Raw genomic sequence first — 16,899 nt, forward strand, 5'->3', positions numbered from 1 at the left:
AGGGTATTGTATGTAAAGATTAACAGTGTCAAATGGTGACAGCACTATCGTAAATTCCAAGCACACAAAAACTAAGATGTTAAATCCTATCTCTATAACTTCTGTTCCTCTCAATGCGAAATTCAGAAGGTGTTGAATGGAAGTGATCACAGAAAGTAGTAGCTTGATTGATAAAGTCCCTATCTGGTCATTTACGATCTGGCTGAAGGAGAAGCAGCTTTTGCCAGACAGAAAAGCAATTAATCTGCAAACAAGCCGAGGAACAGCAGGGCTGTGCATTGGAGTCTCAGGCTGCTGGGAGCTCATGAGAGGAGATAAGACTGCAGCCTGCTATTTATTGTACATTTTAATTAAGTGCTTGTTAACGGCAGTTATCTTAACAGTCATAAAATTACTGTTGTAATGCATTTTGTTTGAGGAAAAAAAAAATTGAGAGAGCCGAAGGACTTTATGAAAGCAGTCACAGATTGCTTTCACTTAAAATCAAAGAATAAATTCTGAAGAGGAGGGATGTTGCAATGATCTAAGCTGAGCTACTAATGGTTATTTAATGTGGCCATCAGTGTTTGTTAGTCCCTAGCATACGGAATGTACACAATAGCCTCCAAACCCTCTTTAACACTTATTTGAGATGACAGGAAAAATGAAACCGTTTATGCTTTCAATGGAAAAGCAATCATTGGTACATTATATTCTGCTTGCCCTATCATGCTAATGCATGGTAAAAATGTCACCAAATGTATTTAAAGACCTGATGGAGTGTTGCTGTTTGATTCCTGTTACTAGGCTGATTAATAAAAATCTTCAATTTGTATGTAAATGCAGTGGGGTTTCATATCATCCGCATACCTGCACCTGGAGAAAATAATAAACTGAAGTTTAATGCAGCAATTATAAGCATTTATGGAACTCTTTAAAGAGGCTGCCTGCCTCCCCTGACCATCAAGATGAGATATTCACAGAGGAATATTACTGATGCTCAGACAAGCAGGGCTGCAGATGGTCCCCAGTGCAAATGCTGCCAATGCAGATTAAGTCACTGACTCATACTCACTTTGGTACAACAATGTAAGCTACTTATTGTTAGACAAAAGTGTCATATTTTTCCCTGCATCTGAAATAAAATAAAATTGAACAGTTCTCTAGAGTACTGGGAAGGGTGATAATTAACATTTCAAATGAGGTGTGTTTGCATCATTTACACTTTTCCTGACATCATATAATTCCCTTGTGCGTATGTTCCCATGACAACATCATCACCACAGACAAAAATTGCATGGGTACAACAGAAACTCTTCAAGATATATGACAACAGCTGTTTGTTTATATTTTTAAATCCCTCTAATGATCTTCAGACTTTTAACCAGTGACCCCCTAATGGCTGATCCTTAATAAAACAAAGCATGCAGCTATTTGCATCTTCACAGATGGATATTGGGAAGGGTTTGTGTTTTGAGTACTAATGGAATAATAAGTACCATGTATTGTATATGGTCATGTGGAGGAATACATTACAACATAGACAGATATCAGCTTTGATGTATGCCCATGAACAAGCTCTGCTCACATAGCAATCCATGATTAAGTGCATATGACATAGATGTTTTTAGTTTGTTGTAACCATTTGCTAATCTGCATTTGCAAATTTCAGTGAATGTGCTCCAAATGAGAAACAAACACAGTCAACCATAATACCCGTGAGACACTACACCAGATAAATTATTGTTCTATTGTTTCAACGTTATATTTTTATTGGAGTGTAATTCTTCACTAACTATTAGCAGGGTACCAATGTGTTTTAATGACTGTGATGTTCCTCACAGATTACAGCCAAAGAATGAAATCAGTGAGCTACCAAAAGCACAACTATAATTAGTCTCTTATTTAATAGTCTCAGACAAGGCTTTAACTTATTCCATCCATAACCAAGTGCTCTGTTGACACTGAAGAACTGTTTTTATTCTGCTTCCCATGGTGCACAATCAAGCCACTCTCCTTAAAGAAGTTGAGTGGAAGATCATGCTTTTCTGTTTTTAAGCCAGCCTCCAGCTTGTCATCAAACAATAGTCCTCAGGCCCAGCTGTGGCACATTTGGCTAGCACGCAGCATGTACTACCTAAAAAGCTGTTCTCTGGCTCTTCTGAGGTAAAAACAAATGCATATCCTGCCCAGACACGTCATCCGGTATTTTAACGAAAAAGAACACGAAGTCACTTTTGGGCATGCTTTTTAACAAGTGACTGCTCTAGAGGCAGTTTCCCAGCATGTGCATTGACAGACTGAATAAATCCTAACCAAGAAAGCCTCTCCTTACAGTTGTAGCTCTAAATCCAAATTCCAAGCAATATTGTAACTAGCAAGAGAAAAACATCTGTATTAGAGGTCTCTGGATCCAAAGAGAAGACAGAGTCCATTCTAGGAGAGGGGAATTTGGCAATTACCAACCAAAAAATTTGTTTACCATCCTAAATAGCAAGCGTAAATTCAGACACTCAGCAGCAAAATAACATCGCAATGCAGAGGAAGAGCTATACTGCCAAGATCCTTCACAGAGCCATCAGTCACTACATTCACATTTGGGCAGCATGTCAGACAACAGCAGAAGCCAACCAGGTGGTCATTGAAAGCAGCCCCTATTTCTTGCCATACAGAGATTATCTGCTTTTCAGCCAGGATTCCATCCAACCTGGTAAAATGCTGATCTATTATTACACCTGCAGTTTATGAACTTGCAAGGATTCAACCTTGCCATGGTTTCAGGTGTCTAAATAAATACAAGTGCTGCTGTTCCTACACACCGCTTTGCTCCACTGAGGAAGGACAGAGGAATAAGACGAAGCACCACTATCACCAGACTGACACAGTGACTACAATGATGAGTTGAATCATCAACATTTGATCTCAACCTCATCAAACTAAATGGGAACTCTTCTTGTTGCCAGCAGACTTTGGATTAGAAACCTCAGATCTCAACCAACTGCAACTGTACAGATCTACCTATCTCTTGAGGAAAAATCCCCCCCAGTACCAATGCCAGCTAGCTAGTGCATGCCTTAAAGTCACTCCTGCACAGAGGCAAGGAGAGCTGGCACTGCAGAACCACTGAGCTTTGCAGGGGTAAAACCTAAGACAGGCCACATCTTGTCAACAGAACTGGTGATAAATTCAGATGATAAAGCCTTTATTGGCAGTCAAAACATAAGAAATTGAAAGCTTCCCAGCCAGTTGTCAGATTCTAAGCAGGCTCTGCTGCAATTACTGAAAAAATATGTATACGCCATCGATACTGAAGGATAAATATGCATTTCCACAATGACAGTTAAAGAGAAACACTTCTGATTACGTTTGAGGTAAGATATAAGACTGCTAATGTCAAGAAAATAAGTTTCATCTGCAAACAGGATTGTAGAATTAAAAAAAATCTCAGAGAAATGCAAAAGTTAAAGATATTATAGATCTTCTCTTTCTTCCTCTCCTTTGGCCCAGAATCATGTTGCTTCTTATGTGGTAATATTCTCAAAGAGAAATTTTGTTTGGGTTTGGGTTTTTTTACAACTCTGCCATCATACTAGGATAATGAATCCATGTATATTGCTTAAGCCTTGCTCCTTGCTCTGCAGAAGTAAGGAAAAAGTGGGAGTTTAAAACATTAATAGCTTTGCTTCATAGAAGAGAAAATTCAAAACAACAGTTGCAAATAGTCATCCATCTGAATCACTACGTTTTCTGGGAAATGCTCTTTTCAGTGTAAGTCTGTGAATAAGCCAAAAGTTGAACAGCGTTTTCAGGATGAAAATACTTTCCTTTTTTTTAACTAATTTTGCGGTGATGGCATACTGTCTTCAAGTCAAATTTATTTTTACCATCCTCTGACACTCTTGACCTTGACTTAAATTTGAAAACACTAAATCTCATTGATGCAGCAATGTCTAGAGAATATTTTCTTACCATATCTACTTGTATATGAATTCTGTTCTAACACACAGAATCAACACTGATGACTTGTAAACTCCAATATGTACCAAGATATATTCAAAGTTATGTCAATAGTAAATACCGTAAATACTGAAAATGTATTCAGAGATTCTGAACAATATTTTGTCACCATTTTTTAACATGAAGCTTCAAAAAACCTACAATCAGTATCTATGCAGCTTGCTCAAGATAAATCTATATTACAACAACTTCACATTTTGATTTTCTTTTCATTATTTCTTAGAAAGCTTCTAGAAAACCTGTTCAGCCACAGGCAGGTTTACACTGGAAAATCATGCTGCTCTTCAAGTATAGTATGTGGCAAGGAGCACCATGTCTTTACAGTTACTGTGCCACAGCTCTAGCTTCAGTTCTGTCACACCCAGCTAGGGAGTATCACCCATCTATTGAACAGAATCACCCAATCTGTTGAGCAGAATCATGCTTCTTGTACCAACTTTACAAGGATGTGAAGAAGTATGATCAGTCATGTTTATAAAGTGATCCGAGAGCTTCAGGTGAAAGGGACTGTGTACTTTTGCTATTAACTCCCTCCTTTATAACCGCTGTAAGATGACTAATTGGCTTTAGATGGACCTACAGATTTTTGAAACCTCATACCTATATCCTTGTGCCCACACACAACACATCTACATTAACACTTACTTGTTTTTTAGCTATAATTCTTTCAAGGATCTCACTATTTAAACATGTAGGCTCTCAGCCTTTGAGCAACAGTCCCAAGCTGTGGTTTGAGCACATTTGGAGTTGGATGGTTACACAGCCATGACACCTCATTTCTGCTTCCTTGGATACCTCACCAGCTCATTATACAAGGAAGTCACATAAAGAGAACCTTAGTGTCATTTAGTTGGTGGGAACCAGGAGAAAGTGCGCAAAAAAGTTCTGAGAGGCACCATAACACATAGCACATAGAGCCAACTGAAAGCTTGCAAACCCCCAGCCTTCTTGAGCAACCAGCCACAGGCTGGGGCCTTCAGCACAGGGTGGCTGGTGGGTGGTCAAAAGCCCACAGAGAACCTTCCTGAGAGCTTCCCAACATGGCTTTCCACATGCCAGTGCTTGGGAAAGCTCCCCAGCATTCTCTAGTTTCCTAGTCTAAATGTAGCCTAAGTGTCTGCACAGGAGAGCAGGGTGAACGTCAAAGCTATTTTGGCAGTTGCTGCTCCATGTGGGTAAGCACTTTTCTACTCCTGTGTATGGCAAATATCAGCACATTTGTATCAAATTAATTATCAACAGAGTTAAAAGTAGTAAAACATATTTAGACAAGGCTTTAAAAGTCCTTTCTTCTCTATTAGGAAAGTTGGTTTTGCCATTCTTCTACAGTATTTTCAACGGTTTCATGTATCATTCCCTGTTGAAGTCCAGAACTCTGCATGGTTTGGTGGAAAAGAATGGGTCTTATTCCTCTGAGTTTTATTTTAGTTTTAAATGACCACTGTAAGTATAAATTGCCTCAAAAAAATACTTCCAAATCATTAGAAATACTTCCTAACCTTGCCATAAAGATTTCTTTTACCACTTAATGAGAATGTTTCCCTTAAGAATTGTGGAGAGTTTCATGAGAAAGCAACAACAAAACAGAGAGAAACCTTGGCAACATTAAGGAAAAAAAATCAATAAAAGAAAAAAACAAAACAAAAATCTCTCAGAAAAAAGGCCAACACTAACTTTTAAGATGACCAAACTCTAATATCCTCTCATTTGTAAGTTTAATTTGTTTTCTGTACTATTTTTATCTCACTGAACTGCTATTATGTGAAGTACAGAAAAGGGGTCTTTTACTTAAAAGAATTCTTGACTAGCTTTCCCCTAAATATGATATTCTTGGGAAAACAGGATATCACTTTAATAGATGGAAAGAACAGTCCACAGCCACAATACACAAAATCTGATCTGCAGCCTTAGCTAACCCACTGCTGCACATATGCCTAGTTTCAAGCATGTGACATTTTCCCTAAAAGCCACTGACACCCAAACACCTCAAAGGACCTAAAAGAGAAGCATCAGTTTGAGCACTCTACCAAAGCTATGCCTAGCATACCGTAGTATATAATCTCAGCTCACCTCCAAAAAATCAAGAGTAAATACAGAATCCCAAGGAACAGCAATAAAGACATAACCCTAAAAATGGTGAGAAGCTGTCACAGCCATAAGGAGAACATTCTGGAGAAAACCTAACCTCTACAATATCCACAGGTCTTCAGTGTTCTGCTCCAGAGATCCAGTTCTTTCAGTGGCCACATGCTGTCTATGAAAAAAAAACACCCTGACATCCCCCCAGAACCCACACATGCTATATCTTCTTAAATTAGCTATTTCCATTTAAAGTTACGATTTCTTTCATTTTAAATCATTTTATGATCCTATGATTTTGGTTTCAAACCATGGCCATCTTTAACCCAGACTATTGGTATTTTGCTAAAGTAGGAGCTCTATTCAAAAACACCACCACACAATATCAAGGGCTTTCTAGCTAGGATCCTGTGAGCAGTGTCCTAGAAAGACTGACACAGGTCCACAGAACAAACTCAGATGTGTTCCATGGTGTTGGGGAAAGTGGCTAACTTCATTGTAAAGCCACTCTCTATCATCATTGAAAGGCCAATGAAGCCTCCAAATTGCCATACTGGGCTGGCCTGAGTCTTCCCTGCTTCGAAGCTGTTCGTGAAGCAAGCTCTGGGAAAAGAAGACTCAGAAAATGATACTTGTATTCTTCTGCAATTTCCCACTGTACAGTCAATTTGTAAACACTCGTATTTCACAAGAGGTTATGACTGAATGTTCAGATTTTCAGCAAAGATCCCAACATTTTAAATAAAGTTCTGTTTAAATTTCTATTTAATGAAATAGCAATTTTCCTCTCAAAAACCAAATTTTTCTGTGCAAAAAATTTTGAGCCTTTAGTTGATTGGCAGTTCTGGGAAGGAACAGAGAAAGACATTCACAGGTCTTTCACTGGTTAACTTATTGATTTAGTACACATTTGCACTATTTCTGAAGCCATTCTGAAATGAAATGCATCACATTCAGTTACTCATTTTGAAATTTGGTGACTTCCACAGCCATCTGGCATTTATGGAAAAAAAAAAGCAAATTATATTTGTCTTGAGAGCCAATTCCACTTATATATTATTTAAAGGGCAAGTTGTTTTTGAAGCAGCAAGAAACTGAAACTATCAAAACAGAAGAAAAACCATCAAGATTGAAGACAAATTCCCCCAATTATATTTTAGTCTGAACCTTTAATCACAGTTATGACTATGAGTCTCATTCTCTATGGTCATGAGCTTCCCACATTAGAAGCCAAAGAACCGCACACTGGAGTGATTCTTCCAATGTTCACAGCATCTTGACCAAAACCATCACCTTTTTCATATCACAGATATAATATTCATTTCTTCCAAGCTGAATTAAGTGAAAGAAATGAACCTACAATGAGTTCCACACTTCATCAGACCTTAAACATGTCCAAGCAATTGCTGTAAGAGAACTCCAGCTGCTTTACCATTTTCTACAACTGCTGTATCAGGCCTGATACCATATATGTGGTTGTAGTGGAAGCCAAACAACTAAATAAACCAAAGTCTTACCTTTTGATCTCTTTACATACATGCTGACAAATCCTTTAAGAGTATATACCAATAGTTGGGATGCATAATATTTCACAGATCTTTGAAGAAAACTAGTCTATGTGCAGGAAAGTACTTTTCAAAGTTCAATATAATGACCAGCATTTATTCAGAGATCCTAAAGTGCTCTGCAGACTTTACAGACAGAACTGTATAAACCTGAGAACTGAATTCAGTGTTTGGTGAAAAGTTATCTCAAGCATGGAAGACAGCAACAATTTAATATGGCACCACAATACCATATATGAGTAAAGGTATGAAAAAAAACAAGGGGGAAAAAAATAAAAGTAGCTGCAACTTAAACTAATCACTGAAATTCCGGTCGACATAATAAAACTTGCCTTCCTTCTTCTACTAGAAGTGACAATATATCTTCAGTGAAACAGCCACAATCTCAAAATAACATCTTACTGAGAAAGTTATCTTCTCCATCTGGTGTCCTTCTCAGTTCCATCACTAGCTATTACACTGATTCAGAAACTGACTCTAAGGGAAAATTACCACTCGCTAATTACCATAGAGTGGTGTTCATTCAGCACTTCAGTTTTCCTTGGAGGCTTCTTATTCAAACATTAACTCTCAACCAAACCAACCTCAGCTGTTTCAACATTCTCTTCTTTTAAGAAGTATATAAAAAAGAAGAACCAGACCAGTTGCAGTCAGATTTTTGGCAATTTAACATTTTTAACCAAAGTAATTTATGAATTATGCTAGTGGAATATTTATTTATTTGAAGAATTTTGTGGTTTTTTTTAAAGGTGGGATTGGAACTGCTTTATATAGTAAGTAACTGAGAAATCTCTGAAGCAATTCTACAGAAAATTTTGCTTTTGTTGAGGGCATATGTACATTTTAATTAATTATTTTAATTATGAGGCAGTTGTTTATACAGCTATGTGAACTGAAAATAGTTTGGGTGTTACTTTTTGATCTGTCCTAATATAAATGATAGTGTAATTCAAACATAACAAAACTAGAGTGTTCTCTCTGCAGTAAGAAGGGAAAGACACGCAGCAGGAACTAAAGGAGGACTTAAAAGGAGCCATGCTGGCCGCCTATCAGGGTCCCCCCTATTTGCATACCAAAGGTATCAGACATCTGGGGGAGAGTCTGTGCGGTGCCTTATTGCTGTCTTCTGCGGGGCTTGAGCCGAGGGAATTCTCCCCCAGCCAGAAACGGGGCTTCCAGCCCTTTTATGCTGCTCTGGCCTGTTTACCTACCGTAACGGGGTCAGAGCACAGGAAGAAATCTTAACCCTACATTTGAGGCAGAGAATGCTGCAAAACGAAGGACCTGGCCACATGTGGGATTCAATTAGCAGCAGCAGCTCTGGTAACTGGTACTAATGTAAACTCCAAAGTAGAAAAAAAAAACTCAGCTCAGCTGCTCCTGCTTGAATCCTACTTTGAGACACATTGGAGAAGTGCTCTGAGACATTATAACAGACTTCACAGAAATGCTAAGTATTTTTTTTTCCAGGCTATTTTTAGAAGATTACTGAAGAGCAAGATGTTCTACCTCTGCCATGTACACTGTATTTTCCACACATGCACCAATAATGCACTCAGACATATGGTCATACGTGAACATTTACACTCAGATTGAACATCACATTATTCTTATTTTTCTGGTTGTTCTTTGGAGATATTCCCCCCACACACACTTCCTTGGTTGACCACTGAATCACCACGCAGCCTCACAGTGTACTGCTGTGCTTGGACATCCTCCAGCTCTGGACACTCCAGAGTGTAAAGTCAAGTAGAGAAAAGAGAAGAACATAGAAAGATGAAGGGACTAAGAGGAAGGAAACTATCAAATATCACAATCCCAACGAGCCATTTTTCTCTGGGATCAGCTACAGGGTTAGTAATACACTTGTAACTCCATGCCAAATAATAGTAACAAATCAGTAACAATCAGTAAATGCAGTAATGCACTGACTACCAAATGAATTCCTTGGAAGTAAAACTTTGAAAATTTTATTCTAAAGCTCAAAGCAGATACTAAATGACATTTTTATAAAATACTGTTTTGCACAGATTGACAACAAGAACTGTGCCCAAATACATGAGGGTGGAGAGTTGGAGTGGGCAAACCAACTATTTTAAACCACAGCATATTAGTGGGATAGCCGGCCAAGTACTACAGCATTTGAAAATTTTTAGAGGAAATATTTTGAGAAAATTTACCTGCTGTTAAACCAGTTCAAAAATTCCCAGTATTTTTTTTAGTTTAATGCCATCTCTAGTATATCAGGTAACATGTCATAGCAAAACAAAGAGCTCCTGTTTTTCAGCCAACTAATAATAAGGTTGTGTTTGGTACCCCAAAATGGAAAAGAACAATTGCTATTAAGGGAACACAACAATTAAACTACTAGGGCTAAATTGCCACATCCTCCCAATTAGCTTTAGTAGGGGGCTTTCTGTGATGCAATCTCCACCAGAATTTCTTCACAAAGATTCTCTTGCAATGTGTCACAGGGGGAAAAGATAAAGGTTTGCTCTCTACATCTGTTCAGAAAGTTGCTCCTAATCTTGGAGGAACTTCAAGATTTTGGGATGCCAAAGCTCTCCATTCAGAGATCCCACATTGCCGCAGCCCAGTAGAGCCAGCCTGCCATGATCTCCCTGCTTTTGTTGAGATAGAAAGTCCCTACAAAAATTACCATGGCTTGAGATTTATCACCTTTTCATTGAGACCTTTCTGGTAGGAAGATTAATGTTATACACCTCTCAGCTTCATCTCCAAGCTATAGTCACAAGCGCATATGATAGAAACTGCCACAGAAATTAACTGGGGTGGTTATCCCAACCAAAGCATTTCCATTGCTGTTCCGAAAGCAGATGTTGAGATCTTCATGTAGATGCACAGGTCTCAGAAGCACGATCTGGCCCCTGGACATGACAGGTTTCCTATAAAGAACAGCACTACTATAATCCCTCTCTTGTCATGAAATATTCAATTTTCTTTTTCATTCTTAGAAAATAAAATGCTAAATTACCCAGTTTAGTAGGTCAATGTCAAAACTTCTGATGAAAAAGAATCTTCCTAAGAGAGTCTCTTAAAACCTGTATAATCAGGTTCGTAATACTGCCCACAGGGAAAACCCATTAGCAGAAATCTCTAACACATTTTAAAAAGCTAAACCTAAGTGGATTGTGGGCGTGCCTAACTACATTGCAAGCAGCCCAACTCATCCAAAAGTGTTGCTACATCTCAATGCATTGGTTTCCCTCTGCGCGTACTTGGTGTAGAAATCTGCTAATGCTGCCAGCAGATTTTATGAAGGTGAAGAAAGTAGATTTCATCTTCCTTGTATAACTGGAAGAAATTTTATAACCATTTTAAGGGGTTAAACTCTACTCCTGAACTTCAATACTCAGAAATTTTATGCACTCTCTTTTTAGAGTACTCTTCCTTCCTTCCTATCCTCTAACACAATAGGGAAAGCTTTGGTATCATCAATCATTTTCAGAGCCCTGGGGATTCTCCTACTACAAGCACTGATGCAGCCTCACTGGAAAAACCCAAGAAGACATACACCAAAGTTTCTGTCCAAGTTCACTACATATGAAGATTCTCATTAGCAACTGGATTTACAAGCTGGGGACATGGTCAATGGTTCATCTGAAGTCAAAAGAACTAAATATTATCACCAGAATCAGTATTTTCAAATAAAAGAGTGGCGCTTTTTTTTTCCCCCCTGCACCATGAAGACCCATAATCTGGATTGGAGGGTGGGGGAAGAGATGGAAATTTTAGATAAGCATTCTGAACAGAGATAAAAATGTATAAAAGTTATATATCTTTGAGAGAGAATGATTGTGCATTTACAGTGAACAATTTATACAGACTAAACACCTTAAAACAGCAGTTACTATATAATTTTAGCAGCAATTATTTGACTAATTCATCTTGTCAGTCTCCTTACAAATAGCCCCCCAAAAAGAAGCCTGACTTGTAATTTCTGGAGACTAAAGAAAAAGGATATCCTGTAGAAATTAAAGAAAAGCAATGTGGCTGAGAAAAAATTTGTAAATATGTCATCAACATTCTAACTCCTTGATCTCAGTGTCTGAGGTTTTTTTCATGCATTCTGCTACATAAAGCTAGTTTTAAAAATGCACTGAGTACAGAAATAAGCAAAGACAACAAACATAGTCCTGATTTCTCAAACAGGCTTTTCATCTGCAGGTGCAAATTCTGCACTTATTTATACCTATTTCCTCAATTTAATGCATACTTTCATAAAAGTATAGTGCTAGCATTAATATATCCTAGTGCTATGGTTAATATATGAAATCACCTATCTGAAACTGGAAGATCATATGTGGAGAAGTGAGTTTTTAATACTCTTCAAACAACACTTAGGTTTTCCCCAAACAATCCACTGACACAATTCTGCAACTAAAAATAAACAAACAGCTTCTGATTGAGAGTCCAGTTTCAGCATCCTCAGTGCCATACAGATTGTACAGGCCATTTTGTCTTAAAACTATGGGAACACTAAGTAGTTGTGCAAGTGCATGTCAAGTTAAATGTCCACAAAACAATTAGTTCTATGTATAATTGCAGTAAGTATACATGCAGGTTAGGTCACCAGCGTTGATTTTATGTGCTAACCTTTGTGCTACTACAATATTGATAATTTGAATCTAATTTATTTGCGTTGTTTATACAGCTAACAAGATGTTATGCAAGTACACAGCAGGCTGTGAGCTAAAACTTTGTGTCTTGCTCCACAGAAACTGCAAACTAAACAAAATACCTGTGCACTGGAGAGTGGACTGGTCTTCACCAAGAAGCAGAAAGGAGGCAACAAAACAAACAAGAGATGACAGGAACTGTAAGGCAGAGGGATTGAGCAGAGTGCAACAGAAACAATGCACATGACATGAAAGTTCACAGCAAAGATGAAGACTTGGGACTTGGAGACTTTGGGAGGTATGTGGAAATGCCATACACTGCAAGACTTTGAACATTGGAACTGTGGGCACATTTTAGGTCAGATTTTCATTTATAAAAAGTGATTTTCAGTGTTTTCCTGCTTCAGAATGACACTGAGAAGATAAAAACAGTAAGAAGGAGGAGGTGGTGACAAAAGAATGGCAATGGTGACAAAAGATGTGGACATATCTAAGGTAGACTAATATAAGTTAGGATATGAAATTTAACTAGGATTAGTAGGAGATGCTAAAAAAAACTTAAATTTAAAAGTTAAAAATTAAAATATTTGTTAACAATTATCTCCCTTTTACCGCAGACTACTTCTGTTCCTTCACTTCCAAAGACCTCTCTCCAAGGGAAATCAGCTATAACACCACACTTGCAACCGTACTTTTTAGAAGCCAAGTTGCTTCTAACAGGCTCTGGAGCAGGCACATGTGAGATGACTGTTCTCATCAAGCATAGCATCCTCACCCAGGTGTCTTTTATCTGCCAGTCTCATGTTGTGGAGCCTGTTCTCGCAGGTGTTTTATCCCATCATTTAAATGCTGCTTTAGACAATATTTTTTTCCCTCCTTTTGATTGATGTCCAGCCTAGCACATTATCCCCTCCTTTAAATTGATGTCACTTTCTTTAAGAGCCTAAGCATTACTCTAAACTGTGTTTTAATTGCTATTTATATGTCCCTCAAGTGTGCAGAACCATGAATTGTTCAGCAAAGGCCAGGACACTTTATAAATAAAATCCTCACTTGCTACTGAGAATGATAATATTAGCTGGCAGCATCTGGATACACTTTCAAAGTGAAGATTTTACTTCTACAAGGCAAGACTAAAAACACAGATGGCACAAGCTAGTGTGAAGCCTGCAAAAAGCCTTTTTTTCCCCTCCTGTTTTTCGAATACCATTGTAAGTCAGTGAGTGGGAGGAAAGTTAAAGCTTACATACATCCCAGCATGCCAACCTGTGCCCTACTGAGATACTTGACTGTCTAGTGCTCCTAAGCAGCTGGAAAAATGTCAAACTGTCATCACTGATTAAAATGGGATTTTATAGAAAGCATCATACATATTGTCAGAATTCTAGACTTATTTCACATAATGGAAATACAAAGAGTTGCTAATTTTGCCTCAGATTTTCTTCAAGTTTCCCTCTGTGTTCTGCTAGTATTTACTCCAAGGCCATACATATCCAGTAGTTATGGACACCACCTTGCTTCAGAGATTTGGGGATTTACCCACCATGATTTTTCACTGGGAAGCCTGTACTGTTCCTAAACAGCCTGGAATCATACAGGTGTCTGCACATCAACACTTCAGCCATTTGCTGTCTCCAGGCTCATTCCTGAGCACTTGAGAGCTCAGTGCCAGTGATTTTGATCTCCATAGCTCACCTGCAGTTCCCTGCCTTTCCCTCCCTTATCTGAGGAAGTAACTAGCTCTGTTATTCCAAATACCTTGTTTAAGATAAGAGGACCACATTACCAAGGACACATTGTATTAGCCTTCACTACTTGACACAGACTTTTGGATTGACAACTCAATTCCACTTGAATTCCTTCTTTTGCTGTCATGAGATCTACCGTTGTTTTGATTCCCTAACCTTGAGAGGAAGAGCGAGAATGACACTGTTTCACCTATACTTTGTTAGGTGGCAAACTTTATGTGGTATGCAATCCACTCCTACTTGTGTGTGCAAAGGTGGCATCAGCCAACCTTGTTGATACTCACTTAACCAAAACCTCCACATAACAAGACCTTGAAGATACTTGATGCTGAGCATGGAAAGGGAAAATCTGACAGGTAGGAGATGGCACCTGCTTCTAGTGATGTTACAGAAAGGGACAAGTAAAGCTTCTGCACCCCAGGCTAACACTGCACTACCAGCCCAAGATGTAGACAGCCACACAGAGCTGGTGGTAATGGGAAGGAGAGTCTGAGTGATGCTCCACACAGGCCCCTGCTCCCTGCCACAGCACTGCCTGCAGCAGGTGTCCCCTATAATGGTGCCTTGTTAAAGAGTTAATCACTTACAGGTTCAGCAAGCTTGGTGTTCCTCAGTACCACCAGAAAGACAGCATTAAGCACAGCACTTCACGTGGCACATCTTATGAGGCAAAGACTTTGCAGAAGCTGCAACAGGGACTTGACCCTCTCTTGCATGTCCATGAGCACTCCCCCAGCCTTAGCCTAACCCAGAACAACCTCCCTGGGGCACCAGCTGCTGTGCACAGCCTCCCGCATTGGGACAGGCGTTTCTACCTACAGAATCTCCATGGTCTTTGGCGTCAAGGCAGAGAGCACAGATGAACAAAGCCCACAAAAACAGAGCCATAAAGCACCCAGAACAGCAACAACAACTACACTGAGGGGCTTGCCTGGGGCAGAGCTTAAATACCCCGGGTAGGGCTGGGATTGGCCAGAGGGTGGGGTTAGGTGGAACCAGGGGGTTGGTGGAGAACCACACTCTGTGTGGGGATTGGTCAGCAGCAGTGCTGTAGGGAGAGCTCCGAGATCTACTGGGGGCCCTATAGGCCCTATAGCCCCACAAGGTCACCTCTGGCACCCACTGCAGTACCCAGCTTCATGGTGTGACCCCATCCCCAGTGCAGTCCCCAGCCCCACAGGGTGACCCTGTCCCCCCTCTGTTGCACTCAAGGTTAAAGGTGACCCCAGCCCTGCAGTTCCCAGGCAAGGGTCTGACCCCAGCTGTCCCACCCAGGGCAGTCCCCTGCCCCATGGTGGGTCACCTCCAAGGCCATGCAGCAGACTCACAACACCAGCCCCATGTTAAGGCAGAAATAATTCCTTATTTCTGAATGCAGTGTGGATGCTGGTGGGAGATAATGGTGAAGCGAGTTCAAGCAGAGCAAGCTGGGTATTGAGCCAGGCTTTCTGGATAGCAATTTTGACTTTAAAAAGCTGCTCCACTTGCACTGATGGCCCAGGCCAGGTCCGTCCTCTTGCAAAGCCTGTCCTCCTTGTGCTCTCCTGAGCGCAGTGAGGCCCTGGGAAGGACAGCCTCCAGGGACACCAGAGCCAGCTCCCTGACATCCCCCTGCCATCCTGGACCACATCACCCTGGGGGACACAAAATGGAAGCAAATCTGGATTGCCTCCACTGACATTTATGCTGGGAGGTCAGAGAGATAATCAGCTCATCTTAGAAGAAATGGGACCAGTTAGTAAGGGACAACCAACAATGCATCACGAAAATATAAGATCTGTCATAGCAATTATTATTCCTTTTTCTTTTTAGCCAGTCCCTGCATCACTCTGAGTGATAGGAAATGGCCTGTGTGTGGAAAATAAAGTGACCTTGCTGTAAACCCTTCCAAACAGAACAAAACTATGTTAAAGCAGCCCTCCACACAGCATGCCTGCAACCCTCTGCACCAGTGGTTAAACCTCAGCCTAATCCAGGTCTCTGGAGAAAACAGAAGGTTAAAAAGTTAATTTTTCTCACCTGGACAGCACTAGATTGTTTTTGACCTCTCCTGGGATAGACTGCAATCAGGCAAAGGTATGAAGAGAAATAGCTGTAGACTGACCATTTCTTGAAATGAATAATCACAACAAATTTGACAAAGCAAGAACTCTTTAAATACCACAGATAGTAGAGCCTCTTGTAAACAAAGGGCTTCCAAATATAATAGCCAGAAAGATGATGTTCAACCCTGTAAGGCAAACACACTGATTGCTATGTAAAATGAATACTTAAAATCTGTACAAAGCTTTTTGCTCTGTTCCAGCACTGAGCCCACTGAATCAGCAAGTGATGGGCAATGCTGTAGTCCCAGCCCATCCCAAGGAGTATGACCTAAAGCCAACAGCCTCAACTGCATGGGCACACTCACAGTTCTCAGGGTGTCTCTTGCAGAAGACACAGACGCTGGATTTGGGAGAGATTTCAGCATTACCTGGCCCTGCACATAACGCAGGGGAACCACCCCACCCTGGCACCCAGTGCTGCCCCTTCTTTAGACACAGTATTTTTAGTAGGTTCAGCCCATTGAGGTGGTTCAACCAGACAGCTCAGGAGCTTTGCTAAGCTGAGGTCCTGCTGCCCATCCAGCCCAGCCCCTAAGGAATCAGCCAGACCAGAGAAATTTGGGGCCACATTTGGATATTCTGGGACACACTCAGCCAAAGATGACTCCCTAGAATCAAAGGGGACTCATAGGAATGCAAGGTGCTTTTCAGTGGGATTAGGGGCACTAATTTCTTCCAGAATTATTCTCAATCTAAAAGTGTATTTTTAAACCCATGATCCAAGTTTTAAGGCTTGGTTGTAAACCCTCAAACTAACAACAATGCA

The sequence above is a fragment of the Pezoporus flaviventris genome, unplaced genomic scaffold (genome assembly GCF_033815535.1).
Source record: "Pezoporus flaviventris isolate CSIRO_AGI_PZ_B2104156 unplaced genomic scaffold, CSIRO_AGI_Pfla_v1 ptg000054l, whole genome shotgun sequence".
Taxonomy (NCBI): Eukaryota; Metazoa; Chordata; class Aves; order Psittaciformes; family Psittacidae; genus Pezoporus; species Pezoporus flaviventris.